The sequence below is a fragment of the Tasmannia lanceolata genome, unplaced genomic scaffold (assembly GCF_043159265.1).
Source record: "Tasmannia lanceolata isolate RefF3 unplaced genomic scaffold, GAP_Taslan_0.1 ptg000018l, whole genome shotgun sequence".
NCBI classification, from domain to species: domain Eukaryota; kingdom Viridiplantae; phylum Streptophyta; class Magnoliopsida; order Canellales; family Winteraceae; genus Tasmannia; species Tasmannia lanceolata.
In genome coordinates, this window is record NW_027518695.1 from 52,652,782 (window position 1) to 52,673,542 (window position 20,761).

The 20,761-nt window shown below is 37.2% G+C and overlaps 1 long non-coding RNA gene across 1 annotated transcript; it reads left to right on the top strand.

The window, feature by feature from the left end:
* The first annotated feature begins 798 nt into the window (after positions 1 to 798).
* On the top strand, positions 799 to 2,194 carry LOC143851650 (uncharacterized). Its single transcript, XR_013236439.1, has 3 exons — positions 799 to 1,157; positions 1,757 to 1,799; positions 1,897 to 2,194. It is a non-coding gene; the product is annotated as an uncharacterized LOC143851650 (long non-coding RNA).
* Positions 2,195 to 20,761: the final 18,567 nt, after the last annotated feature.

Genomic DNA, 20,761 nt, shown 5'->3' on the forward strand with positions numbered 1-20,761 from the left:
GCTATTCGACTACATCACATTTTTTAAAAAAATTTCAAAAAGGGTGTGGCTTTTCAGAAACGTTTTATAACTTAAAACGCTAATCCTATTCTAACGGTTCTCCAACTCTCCCTCCGACTTGCTTTCCGTTTCAGGTACGAGAGCCCCCTCCTCCTTTTTATTTGGTAAAAAAACATTTAAGTAGCATTTTTCAAAAGAATGAAGAAATTTATCCTGAAAATTGAGTTTTTTGCGTTGAGAACAGATTTGGGTTTGTAACAGAAACCTAAATTTTTACACGAAAAAAATTAAATAATCACTAACCCCTTTGTGGTTGAATCCCTCTTTGTTAGAGTGTTCGAGTGTTCGAGTGCTTAATACATTCTATTGGTATTTTTTTTGGTAATTTTTCTACTTTGCTTCCTTTTGTCATTAATTTTTCATTTAAAACTTAGTACCCGCATGATTATTATAAATTGCTTTTATCTATTGCTAGCCACCTTTGCCCAAATCGTACGTCTGCAGCAAAGGATGGGCGACAAGCCGAAAAGTACATTCGGCGAAAGTGGCTAGCCAATCCCTATTTAGAAAACAAATCTTAAAAAAGGTATTATAATATTATTTAAACCCAAGTTTTAAAATTTTATATATAAACTTTAAAATTTATAAAATTAAAAAGGGATCCTTTTGATTTAATAGTCTTAAATATATTTATAAAAGGAATTTATAAATTAAGGATTTTACATATTTATAAATTAAGGAAACTGAGAGTAAGTATTTATAAATTAAGGATTTTACATATTCATTTGGAAGGTTGCTATGAGAGTAAAACAGGGAGACGTGGGATATTTATGGTTTCACAGGATGCAATGAAATCATTAAGTAAACTGAGAGTAAATAAGGAGACGTAGGATATTTTAGGGATCATGGAAATGGTTGACGAAATTGGAATTCTTTTCACTGGATGCAATGAAATTGGAATTCTATTTAACTTCCATCTCTTAAAATCTTTTTTTCATTTTTTTTCTTCTTGAATTATATGCACACTTTTTGACCAATTCTGTATTCTAATGGTGGAATTACAGTGCGTTTATTCTGGACTTGCGTATTGGAAATCTGCTTGGGCAAAGGAACCAGTGTATATGATTGCATATGAGATTAGGGTTATTGCAAAAAAGGTATGAATCTCAATCTTGGTCTTTATATCTACACATCTGCATTTGGTTTAATCCCTCTCTTCATTTGGATCTTTTCTCTTTTTTGTCTTTTTCTTATTCCTTTAGGGGTTTTATTTCCATAATTCCATTTCATTGGTTAAATAAGCCCCTTTAAGTTGTTCTTTATTTCCTTCTATATAAAGTCCTTGCTATCTGAATGAAAACCAATTTTGTATGCAAAGTGACTACCATACAGTCAAGATTGTTCACTATATATCAGTCATGCTAATCTTTATTACCATGAAATTATTTTTTATTGTAGAAGAGATTTTATTTCCTCTAAGTTAGTGATCTTCTTCATATTTCCTCTAGCTGTAATATTTACACACATATATGTTGAAATTTCTTTACCTGACATTTGTATGTAGCAATGTTTCGATTGCTTGATTTATTAATTTTAATAGTAGCGATTACCGTGAATTACAGATATGTTGATTATTTGATTCAGTTTTTGTTGGCTGCCTGGTGGGAAAAACACATGTTTCATTTTGTTTAGGGTTCTTCTCTTTCTTTCTAAGTGGGACAGAACTAATACTATTTTCGTCAATTCCCATTGAAAGGTGATGCTGAAATGATTAGACACATGAGCAAGACCATATTCAAGTAAGTAGTTATGACTTAGGAGTGATTTTCGGATTGGCCTTATTATAATTTGTGATTAGCAGCACATCAATTTTGTTTAACTATTCATGTTTTATAGGTCACACCAAAGATCTTACCCATTAATGTTTGCTGAGATCGATCAATGCAGCGTATAGTGCATGAAGCGTGGTACCTGAAAAATTTATGCAAGAGAGACAAAAAATGTAAGCCGGGAGTTGCAACTAGATGGGTCAATTGAGTGGATGGATGATGAAGATATCAACCAAATACCTACCCTGCACATCGGGAACTTCTCATAAGTTGAGTCTCCTTGGTATTCCTTTTCACATGTAAATGTTTTTCCATGTTCATTGAATGTCTAAAAGAACAATCCATCTATGGCTTTAATTTTTTCGTGTGTGAAAAACCACATAGATATGTGGCTAAATGAATACCATATTCAAGTTACTTTCAGTTATGCCATGGGTGAGAAGGTACAGATAACACACAATACTACAGTTGATTGTTTGAGAATGAAATTGTGTTGAAAAATTAGCATTGGAAACTTATGGACTAAATGTTCCATTTACATTTCTGGGTTATTTTGTCATGTTAAACATCACATTTTCTCCATTGTTTCAATTTGAGATGACAAACCTGATTTGCAAATCACCAAATCCTCAAGTATATTTTGCTATGTATTTCTGAGGTTTAAATTTGCCTGTCCTTCATCTCCATACATCTCTGGATTTAAGCTTCTTATTCCATTTCTATATCTGTATTTTTTTCATGTTAAATGAAATTTATTGAATTCCTTATTTGGCAGGGAGGTAAGAGGTGGTTGAGGTGGCTAGCAAAATGGGAATAAATGAGACTAAGGCTTCAAGTGAGGGTGTAGTTCATTTCTCTTTAGTTTGTGAATTTAAAAACGGGGCAAATACAGACTTTCATTTCATATGTAGTTTCTATTGCTAATCACATCACCATAGACAAAAATTTTTTACCAAAGATGCAATATTTACTTATGTATAAACTGTGAAAGTTAATGATTATTTCCTACTATGTCAGTCACTTTGTTTGTTTAAGAGCAGTACTGATAAAATATATAACTCAACACAACTGAATAGTAGAACGAGGATAACCTGGGTAAATAATTCACTGGGTAAATAATTCACTGATTGTTGTAGGAGATCAAATTAGTAAGCTTATGTAGTTGGTAAGCTGTCAACATAACATGTCCATGATACCATTCCAAAAAAAAAGAAAAAAAAAGAACATAACATGTCCATGGGTGGAAGAGATTTGTTTGAATGCCGATCAATATCATTGCGTAGGGTATGCTCAGGAATCTAGTTAAGTCGGCCCGTCATGGTCAAATCCCAATCTTTGGGAAGAGGCCTTTGTGAGAAATAAATTTGTAATCATCAATCTTTTTTAACCAGTTCTTGTAGAAAATCAGCATGATAATAGATCAAGCTGCATCAATATTATTTCCAGCCTTTGGGATTGGAGTTATACTCATTATAGGGACAAATAAATCTCATAGAACCTACTCAAATGTAAGAACTGTATTCACTATTTTCTCACATTTCCAAATTGCATATTTTGTTATGATTGTATTTTTTTTTAAGAAGGTTGGCCCACTAGTATATTATAAAATAAAATTTTTTTATAGCTACTAAATATCTTATAAATGCAAATTCCTATAAAGCTATTAAGTGCCGTATATCTGTAAATTCCTTTATCTATTAAATTACTAATTTTTTGAAGCTCCAAGTCTGTTTTACATGATAAAAAACTACTCAGCCACTCCAATTGAGTACTCGACCGGGTCGTGCCGAGTCGACTAGGATTTTCTTCAACCGTGTTTTGACCACATCCGTGTTTTGAAACACTGCCTAAAACGGCCAAAGTTGGGACCCATGCCATTCATCTTGCGATCAAACATGGTTTGGGAATCCAGAGTTTGATAAATAAGGAAACAACAAGTGGAGAAGGAAACGGTGAACTCAAGTTGAAGCCAAAGCAAAGTTCAAATCCGAGACCTGGAGTGAAATGGATTAGTTCATAGTTGAACGAAACCTGAAATAAGCAAAAGGTAAATAAAAAATCGATACGGATAATGAAACTTTCTTTTTTTAAGACCTATAATTTTGGCTGTATCCCCCAAACTCCAAAAAAATTGCCATATCCCATTTCTCAAAAAAATTGCCGCACACTCCAAGTTTTGAGTGGGTATGGCAATTGCTTTCTCCTCCCATTCTCGTCCCATAAAGTGGGCCCATTTGAGCGGGGGCTAATATTTAGGATTCTTTGAAAGACAAGAAATATACTAACCCATTTGGGTAGGGAGTAATATTTAGGATTCTTAGAAAGAAAAGAAATATACTAACCCAAAATTTTTTGTAGAATCACTAGTAAATAAGAATACACACGTAAAACCATGGGAAGTTAGAATTTAAAGCAATAAAATAATAATTAAGGAGGGAGATAAGTAAAGCTACAAAAAATTAGGGAAATTCTAATTTTTCAATCGTGCGCAACTCCCAAAAAGGGAGGCGTGCGCACGACTTACCTCCTTTCCCCCCTTCTTTTGGGCGTCATCTAGTGGGCCCCATTGGATGAAATAAATCTTTATTTTACTTCTATATATATTAAAAAAGGGAAGATTGCTTAGAGGCCGGAAGCAAGTGAGAGAGAAGATTAGAATAAGAGAGATTTTAGGGGTTTTAAAGTTAGCAAGATTGGGAAATCAAATCTCAAAAAGACTAAAATATATATATTTGGAACTCTCCCTCTCACGTCCAAATTTTTGGACGCCCATGAGAGAGAGAGAGAGAGAGAGAGAGAGAGAGAGAGAGAGAGAGAGAGTAGAGAGAGAGAAAGAAAAGAAGAAAGAAAGGGGAGAAAGAGTGTGGATTCGTACCTTGTTTCGGACTCTTTGATCATTCTTCGGGTTTCCGCCTTTCGCAAGTAACCATCGCTTTCTTGTTCTTTCGATTTCAAGATAGGATTTTCGAGTCACGATTTGTAGGCCTTTTTAATTCGTAGTTTTCATTAGAATATTTGTGTACAATCTTTTCGAAGTGATTAAAAATATGTGATTAGCGATTTTTTCATAAGGTTTCGTGAATAATTGTATTTTATCTTATCAGTTTTATAGATCTTATGATATGACTTATTTTTTTCAAAATTTTCGTTAGATATTGTGAACAAGATTATTTTAACAATTTTTTTTAGGGTGAATATTTAGCCTTATGTACTGTTCGATTAATCCGATATGCCCAACTACATTGACGACTCATTCTATTAAGTGATTTTTGAATGAAACCTTATGTTTCGAGTAATTTGAATCCTATGATTTTTATACAAAAATCTAGTTTCAACAACTTTATGAGATCGAGTAAGTTTTTATGAGTATTAGTGACGCTATGTATTTTGTATGTCTATTCATGTTCTTCTTGTAAGATTTAGAAGATTAGATGATCGGTTTTCAATAACATATTAGATTAAATAAATGATATAGGTATTTGTGGTGCTATGTACTTTATAAGTATACATAAAATTTATCTGTCACTTCTAAGCATGATTTTGACTAATTTTATTTTGGTATTATCAAATGAATAGATCTTTCTAAGATAGATTTTTTATGTAAGTTTCCATCCCAAGTAAATTGTACAAAAGATTTTTTTATATATAAATGATTTTATATATAGTTTCATTTCAGCAGTACTGTTCATTTCAAATTAATTTCATATATATATATATATATATATATATATATATATATATATGAGAAAACTATTGGTGAGCTTAAGCGCACCAAACTTATGGTGCGCTTAAGCTCCCCAATCACATGGGTCCCACAGCTCCATAGGTGATCCAAACCATTCATTTGCAAGGCCTAATCATAGATAGGGTGTGTACCAAAAATCAGCTCCATAGGATCATCCTAACCCCTCCATTTGTGGAGGACAAAAATGGGCAGATTTGTGGACAAACACTGTCTGTCCATTTTGTCCTCCACAAATGGAGGGGTTAGGATGATCCTATGGAGCTGATTTTTGGTACACACCCTATCTATGATAAGGCCTTTCAAATGAATGCTTTGGATCATCCTAACAAAGTGGGCCCCCATGTGATTGGGCGCTTAAGCGCACCATAACTTTGGATCCTTATGGTGCGCTTGAGCTCTCAAACCAATGAGGCCCACATTGTTAGGATGATTCAAAGCATTCACTAGAAAGGGCCTTACATAGATAGGGTGTGTACAAAAAATCAGCTCCATAGGATCATCCTAACCCATCCATTTGTGGAGGTCAAAATGGACAGACCACAAATCTGCCCATTTTTGCCCTCCACTTTTGGAGGGGTTAGGATGATTCAATGGAGCTGATTTTTGGTACACACCCTATCTATGATAGGGCCTTGCAAATGAATGGTTTGGATCCTCACAGAAATTGTGGGACCCATGTGATTGGTGCACTCAAGCGCACCATTTGATGTTAGAGCCCAAGCGCACGAACATATTCCTCTATATATATATACATACTATGTTTTTTCCCATTTGTTCTAAAGTACCCAATTTAAATATTTCATGTGTGAATCTATATCAGCAACACCACCCCTAAAATCTAAATGAAATTTTGGGCATATCCGACTATGAAGTCTAAGTAATAATGGGTATAATCTACCTAGTAGTACATGCATGTAAGGTTTTAAGGAAATAATTGGGTATAATTCATCTCAGAATAAAAGGGTAAGCTTATGAGAAACTTAGAGATCGTGTGTGGCCTCATTTACAGGTTGGTCACCCCTCATCTCTGCGTAAAGATCCTTTAATTTCCGCACTACTCATGTTTTAAAGGCAGGTGATAGCAAAACTTGTTGTGTATGATTTTCAATACTTGCAATAGGAATGGAGCGATATTCTAGTTATAAATTTGTACTAATTTTTATTTCCGTTTGTTGACCGAAAATTTGTTTGTCATATGCTTTTGGAATGTAATTAGAATTTTAATTGAGAAGTGCCGAATTGTTATCGTTTATATCATATAAAAAGGGTAGAAATACATGGAATTATTAAAAAAAGGAAATCGGGAAGGGTGATGGGAGGCCATTGAGTCATCCCTGTAATTAAAGAAAAGATAAGTAAGATGGATACAACTTGGGAGAACCGTGCAACCCCATGTTGATGATGGAATCCTATGGAGACTATAAGACCACGCGGAACCGACCGTGTCGGCAAAGGCAACACGCTAGTTGGGAGCCAGAGTGCCTTGGGATAAAAGATTTGTATCGATTAATAAATGAATTAATTGACCTTTGCTTGTGTTATATTTTATGCCAGATGAATCTAAATTCTTGTTCTTTTGAAATCAGTTTCTTTTATTTGATTGTGCAAAATTGTGTACAAATTATTTGTTATGGCATAAATGTATTTGCTCAACCTATTTGATTGTTTTAATTGCTAGATATTATCTTGAACTGTTGTTTGTATCGACCTGCTGTTTTGACCCATATTTTTCCACCAGGTTTAAAGGACTTGAGCGTAGGAGCATTTGCAAGGGAAGATAGTTAGAGGCGTAGGAGAAGTCACGGAGCGAATAAAGTAGAGGAGACGATGCTTTTCGTCGATCCTTTTGGATTTTTAAGTTTTCTTTTGAGTTGGACATGGTTAATTATTTTGGGACATTGAATAGATAAGTTATTTTGGGATATTAGATAAGTTATTTTGGGATATTTTAGTTAAAATAATTTGTAGTGGAACTATTAAAGTTATTGGAATAAGAATGATGGTTGATTTAGTATTCAAGTAATGGTTTCTTTTAAAAAAAAATCTTCTATGAGTTTTTAACAGGTTCTTTTGCTCGTAACGACCCAGTTACGGAATTGGGTCGTTACAAATGAACTAGTTGAGTCTCAGTCAATGCCCTTTTGCCTCGCCTCACCTTGCCTTGCTTAGCTAGGCAGGGCCTGCATTCCAAGGGACCACGACATTTCCAACAATCCGAAGCCCAATGTGTTCGGTAATGCGGTTCAAGGCAACTCTGATCTCGGATCAGATTTCCGAGTGCTGGTCCAACGTAGCTTGAGTGCAATGTCTCTAGGCCTCTCGGGGCTGGGCTCGTTCTTGCCCTTGATGTGGTGCATTGGCCATATTAGTCATAGTTTGTGACATAGCCACAACCCACGACTCTCCTTATTGGATAAGGATGAGGATTGTTGTCACATGTGGAGGATCCAATTCAAAGAAGCAAAATATCAACACGTCTCTATTAGGTCGTTGAGTCTCCTGGGCATATGAGGAGAGCACCTTGTGATTGGAATTTAAAAAAAAGTGATTACTCTTCCCGATTCTATCCTAAGCTGCTGTTGCTTTTTGCTTTGTGAAAAAAAGAGTCCCAACATTACAAGTTTATTATTTAGTGTTTATCTATAGGTTGGGTAAGTTAGTAGAATTAGGTTGGGTAAGTTTATTATTTAGTTTAATCAATAAGCCCCGACTGGAGCAATTGGCACGGTTGAATCCTATTGGATTTGTGACCCATTTGGTTGCACTTGTAGCATATGATCCGCTGCTCGAATTGCAACTCATAAGGATCTCGTCGTGGAATTTGCGTAGTTGTCGAAGTAGTAGGAACATCTCCGCGCCCTCTTCCTCGTGTCGGGAATGGTTGAGCAGATTTTCCCACCCCAACAAGAAGATCCAAAACCGCCTTCTCTTTCACCGTAGAAATCGACATCTGCGGTGTCTCTACCACTGTTTGATTCTCATAAAAATCCATATGGGTTGAACGGTTGAGCATGGTCTCAACTTGTTCCGCCATCTTTACCGCCTCAGACAACGTCCAAATCGGGTGAAGAGCAATCTGATCATGGATTGACTGACGAAGACCTCCATTGTAGCGTGCCACTCGTTGCACCTCGGTCTCCAAAATATCGTTTCTAGATGATAGCTGGTAGAACTCTTCAGTATAATCTTGCACCGATCTACTCCCTTGGCAGCAATTTTGGTACTGTTGAAAGAGTACCTGTTCATAATCAATGGGAAGAAATCTCTCACGAAGGATTTGACGCATCCTTGCCCACATTCGGATTGGTTGCTTCCCCATCCTTGTACGTGAGAGTTGTAGTTGTTCCCACCATGCCGAAGCTCCTTCTTTAAGCTTGATGGCCACGAGTTTTGTCTTTTTCTCCTCGGAAACTTCCATGTAGTCGAAAAATCTCTCGACCGCCGCAAGCCAATCAAGAAAATCTTCGATATGGAGTTGGCCATTAAATTCGAGCAAATCCACCTTAGTATTATAATCGCTATCACGAGCCGCAGTTTGTGGAACACGACCACGGGTATTCCTCGGATGGATGATGTCTTCGAATTCTTCCTCGCTAGAGTAATCATCGTCGGGAAAATACGTAACTCTTGTGCGGGGACGTTGAACTCAATTTAGAGCTTGAGCGTCCCATTGCCGATCACCGTCGTCGATTTGGGGTTGCTCGTGCTCAATAGGATTCAACCGTACCAATTGCTCCGCTATTTGATTAACGGTAGCTTGTAGAGCATTGAACATCTAATGACGTAGCCACAACCCACGACTCTCCTTATTGGATGAGGATGAGGATTGTTGTCGCATGTGGATGATCCAATTCAAAGAAGCAAAATATCAACACGTCTCTATTAGGTCGTTGAGTCTCCTAGGCATATGAGGAGAGTACCTTGTGATTGGAATTAAAAAAAATTTGATTACTCTTCCCGATTCTATCTTAAGCTGCTGTTGCTTTTTGCTTTGTGAAAAAAAGAGTCCCAACATTACAAGTTTATTATTTAGTGTTTATCTATAGGTTGGGTAAGTTAGTAGAATTAGCTAGTTGAGTTCTGGTAGGATATGGATGATAGGGATATGTATAGGGTTGGAATTTTATTTGGAATAGAGATACTTTGCCTTATATATAGCTATCGGGCAAGCTTGTTGCATGGTTTTAGACTTGTTACTGAAATTAAATAAAGTTTACTCTTTCTTTGTTAGAGAAAGTGGTACTTCTATTGGTTATTTGTGGATTCAAAGAACAGCCCCTTGTCGATTCAAGGGCTTATCTGATCGGAGGTCGATAGCGATCAACCCTCGACTAGTTCTTCGTGCTTCCGGCTACGCCAGGTGGTATCAGAGCCCTGCTACGTTCCATACATAGCTTCCCACGGAAAACGGGAAAATCAAGAAACCGTGACGGTAGAGATGTACTGAACAATGTCGAATCCCTTTTGAAATTGGTGCTTTTAAAGATGAAGTTCTTTGTGATGTTATCAATATGGATACTTGCCATCTTTTGTTGGGGAGACCTTGGCAATTTGATAGGTATTCCACTCATAAGGGGAGAGAGAATGTCTTCGTTGTTCGCCAAAACAATAAGAGTTATGCACTTCAACCTATGGTGGATGAGAAGAACTCCAAAGCTTTTCAAGTAGAGAGGCAATCATGTTTAGCCGTAGAGGAATCACTTGCCAAATCTAATAGGAAAGAGATACGTGATGGCGTAAAAAAGAAGCAAAAGAAGCCTACTCCGCCTAAAGCTAAGTACAACGTGGAAAAAAGAAAAGCATCGGCGTGTTAAGGTCTTTGAGGTTGGAGATGCTATGAAGACAACACCCATGAACTCGAGGGTAGGATATGGATAATAGGGATACGCATACGGTTGGAATTTTATTTGGAATAGAGATGCTTTGCTTTATATATAGCTATCGTGCAAGCTTGTTGCGCGGTTTTTAGACTTGTTACTGAAATTAAATAAAGTTTACTCTTTCTTTGTTAGAGAAAGTGGTACTTCTATTGGTTCTTTGTAGATTCCAAGAACAACCCCTTGTGGATTCATGGGCTTATCCGATCGGAGGTTGATAGCGATCAACCCCCGACTCATTCTTCGCGCTTCCGGCTACTCCAGTTTGTACATGTGTGATCGATGTGCAAGACAACCCTATAGAATTGAGGGGTGTATTAAGACCATGGTTTTAAATTCCGTCCGACATCCAAAATTTCGGATTTCGGTCAAGATCGAAACCGAAACGTCCGAAATCCGAAATTGGCGAAACGTATCAGATTTCGAAATTTCTTAAATTTCGGCCAAATTTTTTTAAAAAATTAATTTTTTATTCATTTTCCAAATTTCAGCCGAAATTACTGAAATTTCTGCCCAAAAAATCGAAATTTTGAGTGTCTTTACCGAATTTGGGCCGAAATTTCGGTTTCGGCTAGGTCCAAAATTATCCCCAAAACCGAAATTTAAAACCTTGACTAAGACACATTAAAAGAAAATAGATGGGCTAAGACTAGGAAGTTGACACCTAACTGATCTGAAGTAGACTCTAAGATATGGGGCAGTGCTAAGAAACTCAAATATTATGTAATGACCCATAAAAGAAAATTTTAATGAACCTAGACCCAAAGGAGAATTTTAGAGTCTAATGCATTTCGGTTTCGGCTAGGTCCAAAATTATCCCCAAAACCGAAATTTAAAACCTTGACTAAGACACATTAAAAGAAAATAGATGGGCTAAGACTAGGAAGTTGACACCTAACTGATCTGAAGTAGACTCTAAGATATGGGGCAGCGCTAAGAAACTCAAATATTATGTAATGACCCATAAAAGAAAATTTTAATGAACCTAGACCCAAAGGAGAATTTTAGAGTCTAATGCATATAACTAAGAGAGACTCCATCGGGACTTTACCCAACAATTGGAGGGCGAGAGACGAACTATCCAAGGCTAGAACTGAGGAAGAGTCTATCGGTCATTATCGAACACCTAGGTGTCCTTAATTTAAGGGACCCTACAAATGTTTGAGCTCTGAGTTCTGACTTTTGATACCAAATTGGTGCAGACCTTGGGTTTGCAGGTTGATTTCTGAGAATTTAGGTGCACGAATGAGGTGTTCTAATTTAATATGGCAGCAAATTATATATTCAAAAATAAATTAAACATCATATAAAAAACAATTACAACTAGGTATTGTAGGAAAGTAGAGCCTTTGAAAATCTTTCATCAAATAGTAAATAATTCAGCCCCATGCAGGTTTTGTACATCAAATCTATAAACAAAACAACTAGCTACCGAAAATATGGAAATAATGTATGATAAGATTCAGATATAAGAAATAATCTATTTTTTCTTGAAATGAATTTGAAATAATCCAATATATGGCTCAAATGATACCTAAGGGTGGCTAAGGTGTGGTAATAGGCAATGAGTCAGGGCAAGGTGATGGGAAAAGTAAATACGATCTGGGAGGGGAATGTAAGAAAAAGATGAGAATGGTTCTAGGGGTAGAGAATATGGGGTTAGTTTATTGAAAATAAAGTGAATGTGATCTGTACCTTAGAGTGACATGTTGGTCTTCGTGCCTTGATCGTTCGCTGCAAGTAATGTCCAAGAGGAATAGGAGAAAGAGAGAAAGCGAGAGAGAGAAGGCAAGAAGATAAAGAAAAGAGGCAACTGCACAAGGCCGATAGGGACAGAAAGAGGAGAGGAGGAAACAAAGAAAAAAAAAGGGAGTGCTCTATGCAAGGGTGTGTTTTCTTTCTCGTCGATTCAAAATTAGGGTTTATAGGAGGGTGTTGGCTTTTAAAGAGAGCAATATGGATAAGTGTTGGGCCATAAGGAGGCTGGCCTATAGGAAATAATTAGAGGGGCTTAAGGGGTTAAGTAGTGGGCCATAGGGGGGTTAGCCAATATATTATAAGAAAGGGGTTGGAGGTTTAAGTGGTGGGTCATGGTAGGGAGGCTAATAGGGTTATAAGACCTTTTATGTGAGTTTGAGCATGGGTTTAGAGTGGCGGGTCATGGTTAGCCAATATGATATAAGAAAGGGGTTGGAGGTATAAGTGGTGGGTCATGTAGGGATGCTAATAGGGCTATAAGACCTTTTATGTGAGTTTGAGCATGGGTTTAGAGTGGCGTGTCATGGTTAATAGGCAAGTAAAGTGAGCCATAGGTTGATGTGGACATCCTACCCCGTCTAGGACTAATAAAACATGAATTAAAATATTAAATAAAGAAAAAATAAAGAAGGTGTATTACTACTCTAAATCACCTCACTTAGACTTGAAATAATTAAAATAGAACAATCAATGGACACGATACCTTGGGCCCTCTACCTAAAAAATAACTAAATACCACCCAAGGGAATGTGGGGCCTACTTGCTGGGACTCAGATCCCTCTCCTTTTGAATGCTGACTTAGCTCTCTCTTTCCTTCCACCTGTTTTTTTCAACTCTTTTGGTAGGATGAACTGCATCACATAGTGGTCCTCTTTCTCCATGTTGCTTAAAATCGGGCTAAATCTTTAAGTTGAATGGTGGAAAAGTTAGGAGTGCAAATTTAAATGAAAGTTCCGTCATCAATATGTCAGGATGAAGGATTATAATGAGGCGGAAGTGCTTGCACTCAAGAAAAGCATCCTTCTCATTGACCCTAATGCCGTGGACTCTCTAGTGGTTGAGGGTGACCACCTTATGTTATTCGTTGCATCAAGCATGGAAATGGCTTTCTTGGAGATTAGCTACATTATCTTGAGGATTCTGATCACCTTGTGTGTGTGTGTGTGTCTGTTTTTTTTTTTTTTTTTTGGGGGGGGGGGGGGGGGGGTGCAAGTTCTTTTCCGTACGCGCATTGGACTGCCAATTCGAGGGTGGATTCTCTTGATAGAAGTGGTGTCTCTTTGGATACTTTTGTTGTTAGTCCCCACTATCCTCTTGCAATTCTGAGTTAAGCGAGTTGTTGTTTCTTCTTTCTGGCTGATCATCTTAGTTAGAGGCCTTTATGGTCATTCGATATTTACTTTTTTGTCCTTTATTTTTGTGTAAACTATATGGGGCAATTTATCTAATCTGGCTAATGTTAATGATATAAAGGATATGGGAAAAGTCGTGAGACCTGACTTCAATTCCTCCTTCCTCAATTTTTTTTGTTAGGCTTGCCTTAGGGTGTTCTAGTGTTCTTCATTATTATCTTTTCTATTTTTATTGAATCTAATCATCAAAAATAAATTTGACAAGATCTTGAAGACATTATGATGAAGGATGATCAGAGTAAGGACTAACATTCGCTCTGATGCCAAATCTGATGCAGGATTTAAATTGGAAAAATATTTCTACTAGATTTATGGTAGGTTTCGAGGAGCGCAGCGCAGGCGTATATTGGGAAGTTGTGGGAAGTTGTAGACGTATGCCAGGAGGGTGTAAAATTCGTTTTGGGACAAAATAACAAGGGCCTATGAATGGATTTGAATGATGTTTCGAAGGTAGGGAAATTTTTTTTTATTGGGCATTTTAGGGTTTTTGTATATGGGGGTTGTTGTGGTTTATTTTCACACTTCCGCTGTATCGGATTGCATTACCTCCTCTTTACATAATGACAGAAACCCATTTCTCCATGAATGGATTTGAATGATGTTTCGAAGGTAGGGAATTTGTTTTATATTGGGCATTTTAGGGTTTTTGTATATACCGGTTATTCTTGTGGTTTTTTTTCGCACTTCCGCTGTATCGGATTGCATTACCTCCTCTTTACTTAAATTTTTTACTGTCGTGGATTAATATTAATTGGCGACAGGCTACATTGCCGTTACTAGTGTTATGTTATAGCGAAGGATAATTGGTGATGGATAAAATTTCGTTGCCATAGGCCCTTTTCCTTGTGCTGGATCCTTCCTGATAGGTGCAAGGACCATCAGTTCCTGCTATTTTGCTAACCCAACTTGAGCATAAAATTCGAGAAATTAAACACAAAGACCATCCAGAATCATTCCTATCACAAATAACACTTCCACACTATCAAGCAGCCTAAAGACACTACATCCCACCTGACTTCAGCTTCCAAATTGCATGCACTGAAACAGTATTGGATGCAAACTAAATTTAATGCCCACAATTATTAGAAACCAAGACAGCAGGAAAAAATGAAGAAAAGAAATGACAACATTGTCGCCTGGCTGATTCCCTGGCAACGTTCTCATCTCTCTCCCCTTCCTCGGCAACATCCTCCACTAGCCTAATTTCCCTTGGAACATTCTCCACTGGTGGGCGTCCCATATCCGAACCCTCTCAGACCTCTCTCTGAGGATTTTGGTCTTCAGTCCCTAGTCAGGGATCCTCAACAAGAAGTTTTTGATAGTCGACACATTGGGTCTGGCTAGTGCCATCTCCAAAGCTAGGTGTAATGATATGTCCAAAGGGCGTCTTCACGAGCCTTACATCATTGGTTCTTAGAGGTGGTTGTTGCTCTAGTCGGGAAGTTCGGGTTCTTGGCTCTTCAGAATCGGGTCTTGACATTTCAAAGTGTCTTAGCCCTTCAAAACAAGTTGGACTAACTAGGAGTGGGACTTTGCCTACATGTTAAGGAGAGATGGTATTTAAAATCTCTCTTCAGATAGATACTAGAGAGCCATTTCTTTTGTATTTAAGGTGAAGCATGCAAGACTTTGAATGGAAGGTTCTATAATTAGTTTCCTTCCAAAAGAATAGTATAATACAGATACACAAAATATTGTTTGTTGAATACAATATATGAATACAATCCAGGAGATATGTTTAAATTAAATGTTCTAGATTGAAATCTTAACTTTTTTGGTTGGAATGGGCTCACTGCTTTAGGTTTCCTCTTTGGATTGGTTTCTATATAATATGATAGGGGAATATTTTTGCCATTGTTTCTGCTAATAATTACGCTACAAGTTAGAATGGCTAGCTCGTCTAGTAGATCCAATATTAGCAAGAACAGTCATGAGGAGTCTCTCGATTGATGCGCATTAGTCAAGTTCTGAATGTGGTCATAAGAAATCTTGCTCAACTGATTAATGCCAGGGTGTCAATGGACGTCCATTTGAATCCAAACTAAAAAACGGTTAGGGTCTAGAAACATTACTAGGATCCATGGTCACATTTTGGATCCCTGTCATAAGATCTGAGAGGATTTCTGATAAGATCTAGACATTAATATGAACATGTGGGATGATCTTAAATCCAATTTTTTTAATACTATTTTATGAACAAATACTTTACAATTTTTTATAACTAAGTTTTATTTAAGGAGTATTTTAGTAATAACAAAAGGTACAACGGTAAGGTTGCTGGTTGTCATGGGTTCGAGTCATGGAAATAGCCTCCCTGCAATGAAGGGTAAGGCTACGTACATCTAGCCCTCCCAAGACCCTGCAATGGTGGGGGCCACGTGCATTGGACCGCCTTTCTGTTTTTTATTAATAACAAGCCGGAAGCATTTTTTTTTTTAATCTCTCTTATTTTCAGTATTTTGTTATTCACCTCTCTCAAGTCTCAGACTTTCTTTATGTCCTTTCCCAATCGTTGACCCGATGTCCCTATCCCATTGTGCCACTGGCTCGCAGTCGTCGTTGTTGCTCGCCCTTGCCCACTTGAACTGTGTACAATGTAAGACCCACTAGGAGATTCTGATGGACGGCCCCATGTGAAATTGATCGTGACCGAGACACGGGAAGTAGGATATGACAAACACATTGGATCTGAAAAACACATTGGATCCAATCCGATCGATAAGGGATTTGATTGGATTGTGATTAGGACATATGTGGTTCCAAGGGGGAATTAGAATGGATCGTGATTAGGACATATGTGGTTCCAAGGGAATTTGAATAGATCGTGATTAGGACATATGTGGATCCGATCCAAAGTGGGTCTTTTGGCAACCGTAGTCAACTTGTGATAGTAAGTTCCACCCGTGGTCTTAAGACAAAATGCGCAAGACAAAGTAGTTGATCCAATGATCTGAACCACCCACTTGATAATCCTTGTTTTGGCTCTCGTATTGTGAAAATCATGCCATTTATCCAAGCCTAGCGGGGAGTAATTGTTACTGTAAGAAGGGATTGCGTAATTGGTGTAATTTTTATCCAAATCAATTCCTATAAAATGAATGGTTCAGATCATTCCAAGGTGGTTCATACTCTGCTCTATTGGGCATGTCTTGAAAAAAGAAGCTTGACTTGCCCTCACATTATGTCTCTATCCACATCCTTTATCAAATAAATAAAATTTTCTGTTCATGGTGCCGGCTGATAAAATGAATTGTTTAGATTACATCACTAGGCTGATAAAATGAATGAATGGTTTGACGACATCTCTAGGTTGATAAAAAGAATGGCTAGGATCGTCTAATGCCATGTGGGTTGGTACAAATATATTATGGTTCTCATGTTCTCTTATTAAGGCTTCTATTGGAATATGAATTCGGGCATTTCCCAACTACTCCTCGTTCTTCCTCCAAAAAGGTTTGGAAGAGCTAAACCCTAACCCTAACTAGGGATATTTTAATTGAAATTCAGTACTTTTGGATGGGTGCTTGGGATTACATGATCAGATTCAGTTGTTTTGACTTCTAACTGAAGCAGAAACATGGTGAGGTTAGTTGGATTTGAACTGCGTATCTAGTTTAGTTCATCCACTGTCTTTCCACTCTTTTTTCTACAATGCTTTTGCTTATTAGTGTTCGAGAATTTCAGTATCCAGGGAGATAGGGTTCCTAAGATTTTTGTAGTCTAGCTAGAAGGATTTGATATCTCCACCCCCTTGTTTTTGCAACTGTCCAATTACTCCCTTTATTTAGAAGCTCTCATCATCTAAGGAATGTAAACAGATGTTGAAGGTACCAAAACACAGAGGTTGATGAGGAATTGAGAGGCAAGAGTGGTAGTAGTTATATGCAAACTACGAAGAAGTGAGAGTAGTAATAGGAGAATAAATACTTGTGCAAATTAAAAATGTGCAATAATATCCCCGTTACCTTGTTTTCATATGGCAATCCTTTTATCTTTAGATAGAAAATACATGTTTAAGATCTACACATCCTATTCCAACTAAGCCATCCAAATATAAATCAAGAGAAGGCTGTGATTGAAAACATTGACAACTGCATCTCAAAAGGAATCCCCGGGAAACCTGATATAAGTCACACAGTAATCTATATTAGAGAGTAAATCCATTTATACATGGATGTGGCGAGAGTGTTGTTGTAATGCATCACGTTCTTCATTTTTTTACACTAGAGAGGAAGCAACTTAAGGTTTCGTTGGCAAATTCAGAGAAAGTAGGCTACTTAAATTGGCTAAGTTCTTTTGTATATCTTCTTGGAAGAGGTTGATGCCCTTTTCCATATAATTCTGCTGCAGAAGTCTGGGTATAATGGAAGAACATTATAATTCTATTTCTGGGTATAATTTCGCAGCAGTAGTCTATGCGATCACTACAACTTATTGTTTTGATCTATTGGAATATATGAAAAATGACCATAATGGAAGAACATCTGGGCTTCGTTTGGGTGTGTGGATTGGAGTGAAAAACTTAAAACAAAAAGGAGTCAGAGATTAGAGTAGAACTAAAGAAGTTAAAGAAAACGAAAATGGGGCAGGAGTAAAGACAGGTAATAGAGGAGGAGATCAAATGCATACTGTGAATCAATTTGTAGCACAAAGGAGCCTGCATATCTATGTGTAGTAGACACCCCATTTTGTCAAGACAAGACTAATGATAGGTCGTTGCGTTGACGAATCCTATGATGAGTCCGGAAGCTTCTCTGGTCTTTCTCTCGGTATCTCTCTCGGTATCTCTCTAGGTTTTTCCAAGACGCGAAGTTACCCAAACCACCCAAACCACGCTAATACCCAAGACAACCTGCAACCAAGCTTTTACCATGAACCCTCCGAGTTCAAAAGCTCTGAAATGCTCAAACAAAGGTTCAAAGGATAAATTCTGATATATCGGCTCCCGCTTTTACAGCGAACACAACATCCTGAAGATCCAAACACCAAAACTCTGCAAAAGCACTACTGGAAGATATTTCTAGGAACTGGAACCACCAAACCAAGGCCAAAATCCGGGAACCCGGTACCAATTCTATGGACTCGGGAAACACTTTTGGTCCCCTGAAACCACTTTTGGGTAACAAGAAACCAACCCGCATTTATTATTTATTAAAGCAACAGTCATCTTCACTATAGAGGTGGGACCTGTCACAGGGGTAGCTGGCCTTTATTATTTATTATAGGATTTGCTAGAGACCATCGTAGAAGGAATTTTGCAGACCCACTATTGCATAGCAGCCACCTGAGTTAAACTAAATGAATAAGGACAGGATCTGTTGTAAAAAGCCTCTTAGGATGCTGTCACATGCAACAGCAGGTCCATGAAATGCCTTTTACGATCTTCCTTAGCAAATCCCATTTATTATACCATCAAGGGCGAGAATGGAAAACCAAATGATATAAAAGGTGAGATTGCAAAGATTTTTGTTAATGTTCATCAATTTATGTTTTTTAAGGTGATAGGGTAAACTTAATAACCAAAGAGAAATTTGCTTTTGAACGGAGATATATGGTTGAGCATTTTATTTTCCCAAAAAAGCTTAAGAGATATCTGTGCGATCATTATCAAACTGTTTGAACTGATCACTTGCAACAAAAGTTATGTGCAAAGGATTTTTTTGTTTTGTTTGATGGGTATGTGCAAAGGATTACATAAGAGCATTCCTTTTACACATATTTATGTTTAGGGAATTGATATCAACACCACAATGTTTTTTTATGATGTGCGAAGCATCTTGGGATTTAGCCTTTAAAGGGCCGTCAGAAGAATATTACAGTTGTCAAAAAGCACTAACAAGCCATCTAAATGCTAAACGGCAAGATGCTTCCTCATCTTATAAAAACATTGTGGTGTTGATATCATTTCCCTATGTCTATTTATATAGAGTTTGCATACAAGATAAGGATGAGACATGGAGATAGTTGTTGCATTAGTCAGAACAACAATCACAACAACATTTACCTAACTGAGAGAGAATTTACAGCCGAGGAATTGTATGTGTAAATACCCGAAAATACCCCTTATTGAAATTTGTTTTCCCCTTATTAACGAGAGGCGTTTTTGTCATCAAGTGTTAGAATTAGATTGGGGCTCTTTTAAGGAAGCCTATAAATACGACCTTTTGTGAAAAATTAGGGATCAAAAGCAACGATTGGAGAAAGAAAGAGGAGATCGAGTTTTGGGATCGGAGAGTGAAGATCAAGGTAAGAACTATGTTCTTTATTAATTTATGTTCTTAGAAACCCTAAAGCAAGGATTTTGTGATCTTGAAAAGATGAAAGTGAAGGCTTTGATTTCGTTTAAGATGTGCCTTATGACTGATCTTGAGTTCCTTAGGATTTGCTTTGTTGTGGAATCCGTAACGAGCTCAAGATCGGATCGTATTGGTTTTTAGAAAAGTTTGTCTTGAAGGGTCCAACCAAAAGGTTTAGATTATTTTTACAATAATTATATGTGTCGATTCCAGCGTTAAATTAGATTAGTTGGTTTTCTCTCGTTGATCCGAATCCAACTGATCCGACCACACTCGAATCGGAGCTAAAACGAGAAAGTTTGGTCCTGGAAGTTCTGGTAAAATTGGGGACGAATATGAAATTATCGTAAAGAAATTGTGAAACTTTGAAAATTCATAACTTCTTCGTTTCTTGTCCGTTTTCGACGCTCTTATACTCTACGGATATGCCGAAAATGAGTACTTTCGGTTCAAAATAGTTTTAAAAATGTTTGGAGACTATATTGACGATAATTCCAAAATACTAAAAAGAAGCCTAAGACGGTTTGCCTATTCTTTTCCGAAGAGGCACCAAATGGTGTCTTGTGTCAGTAGGAGTATGTATATGCCTAATACGAGTGGAATTAGTGATGAAACTCCTGGAGAATATTGGAATAGCTAGACATTAACCCAACTAGTGATTTTTTAATTGAAAGTCAGTACTTTTGGATGGGTGCTTGGGATTACATAATCAGATTCAGTTGTTTTGACTTCTAACTGAAGCAGAAACATGGTGAGGTTGGTTGGATTTGAACTGCGTATCTAGTTTAGTTCATCCACTCTTTTTTCTACAATACTTTTGCTTATTAGTGTTTGAGAATTTCAG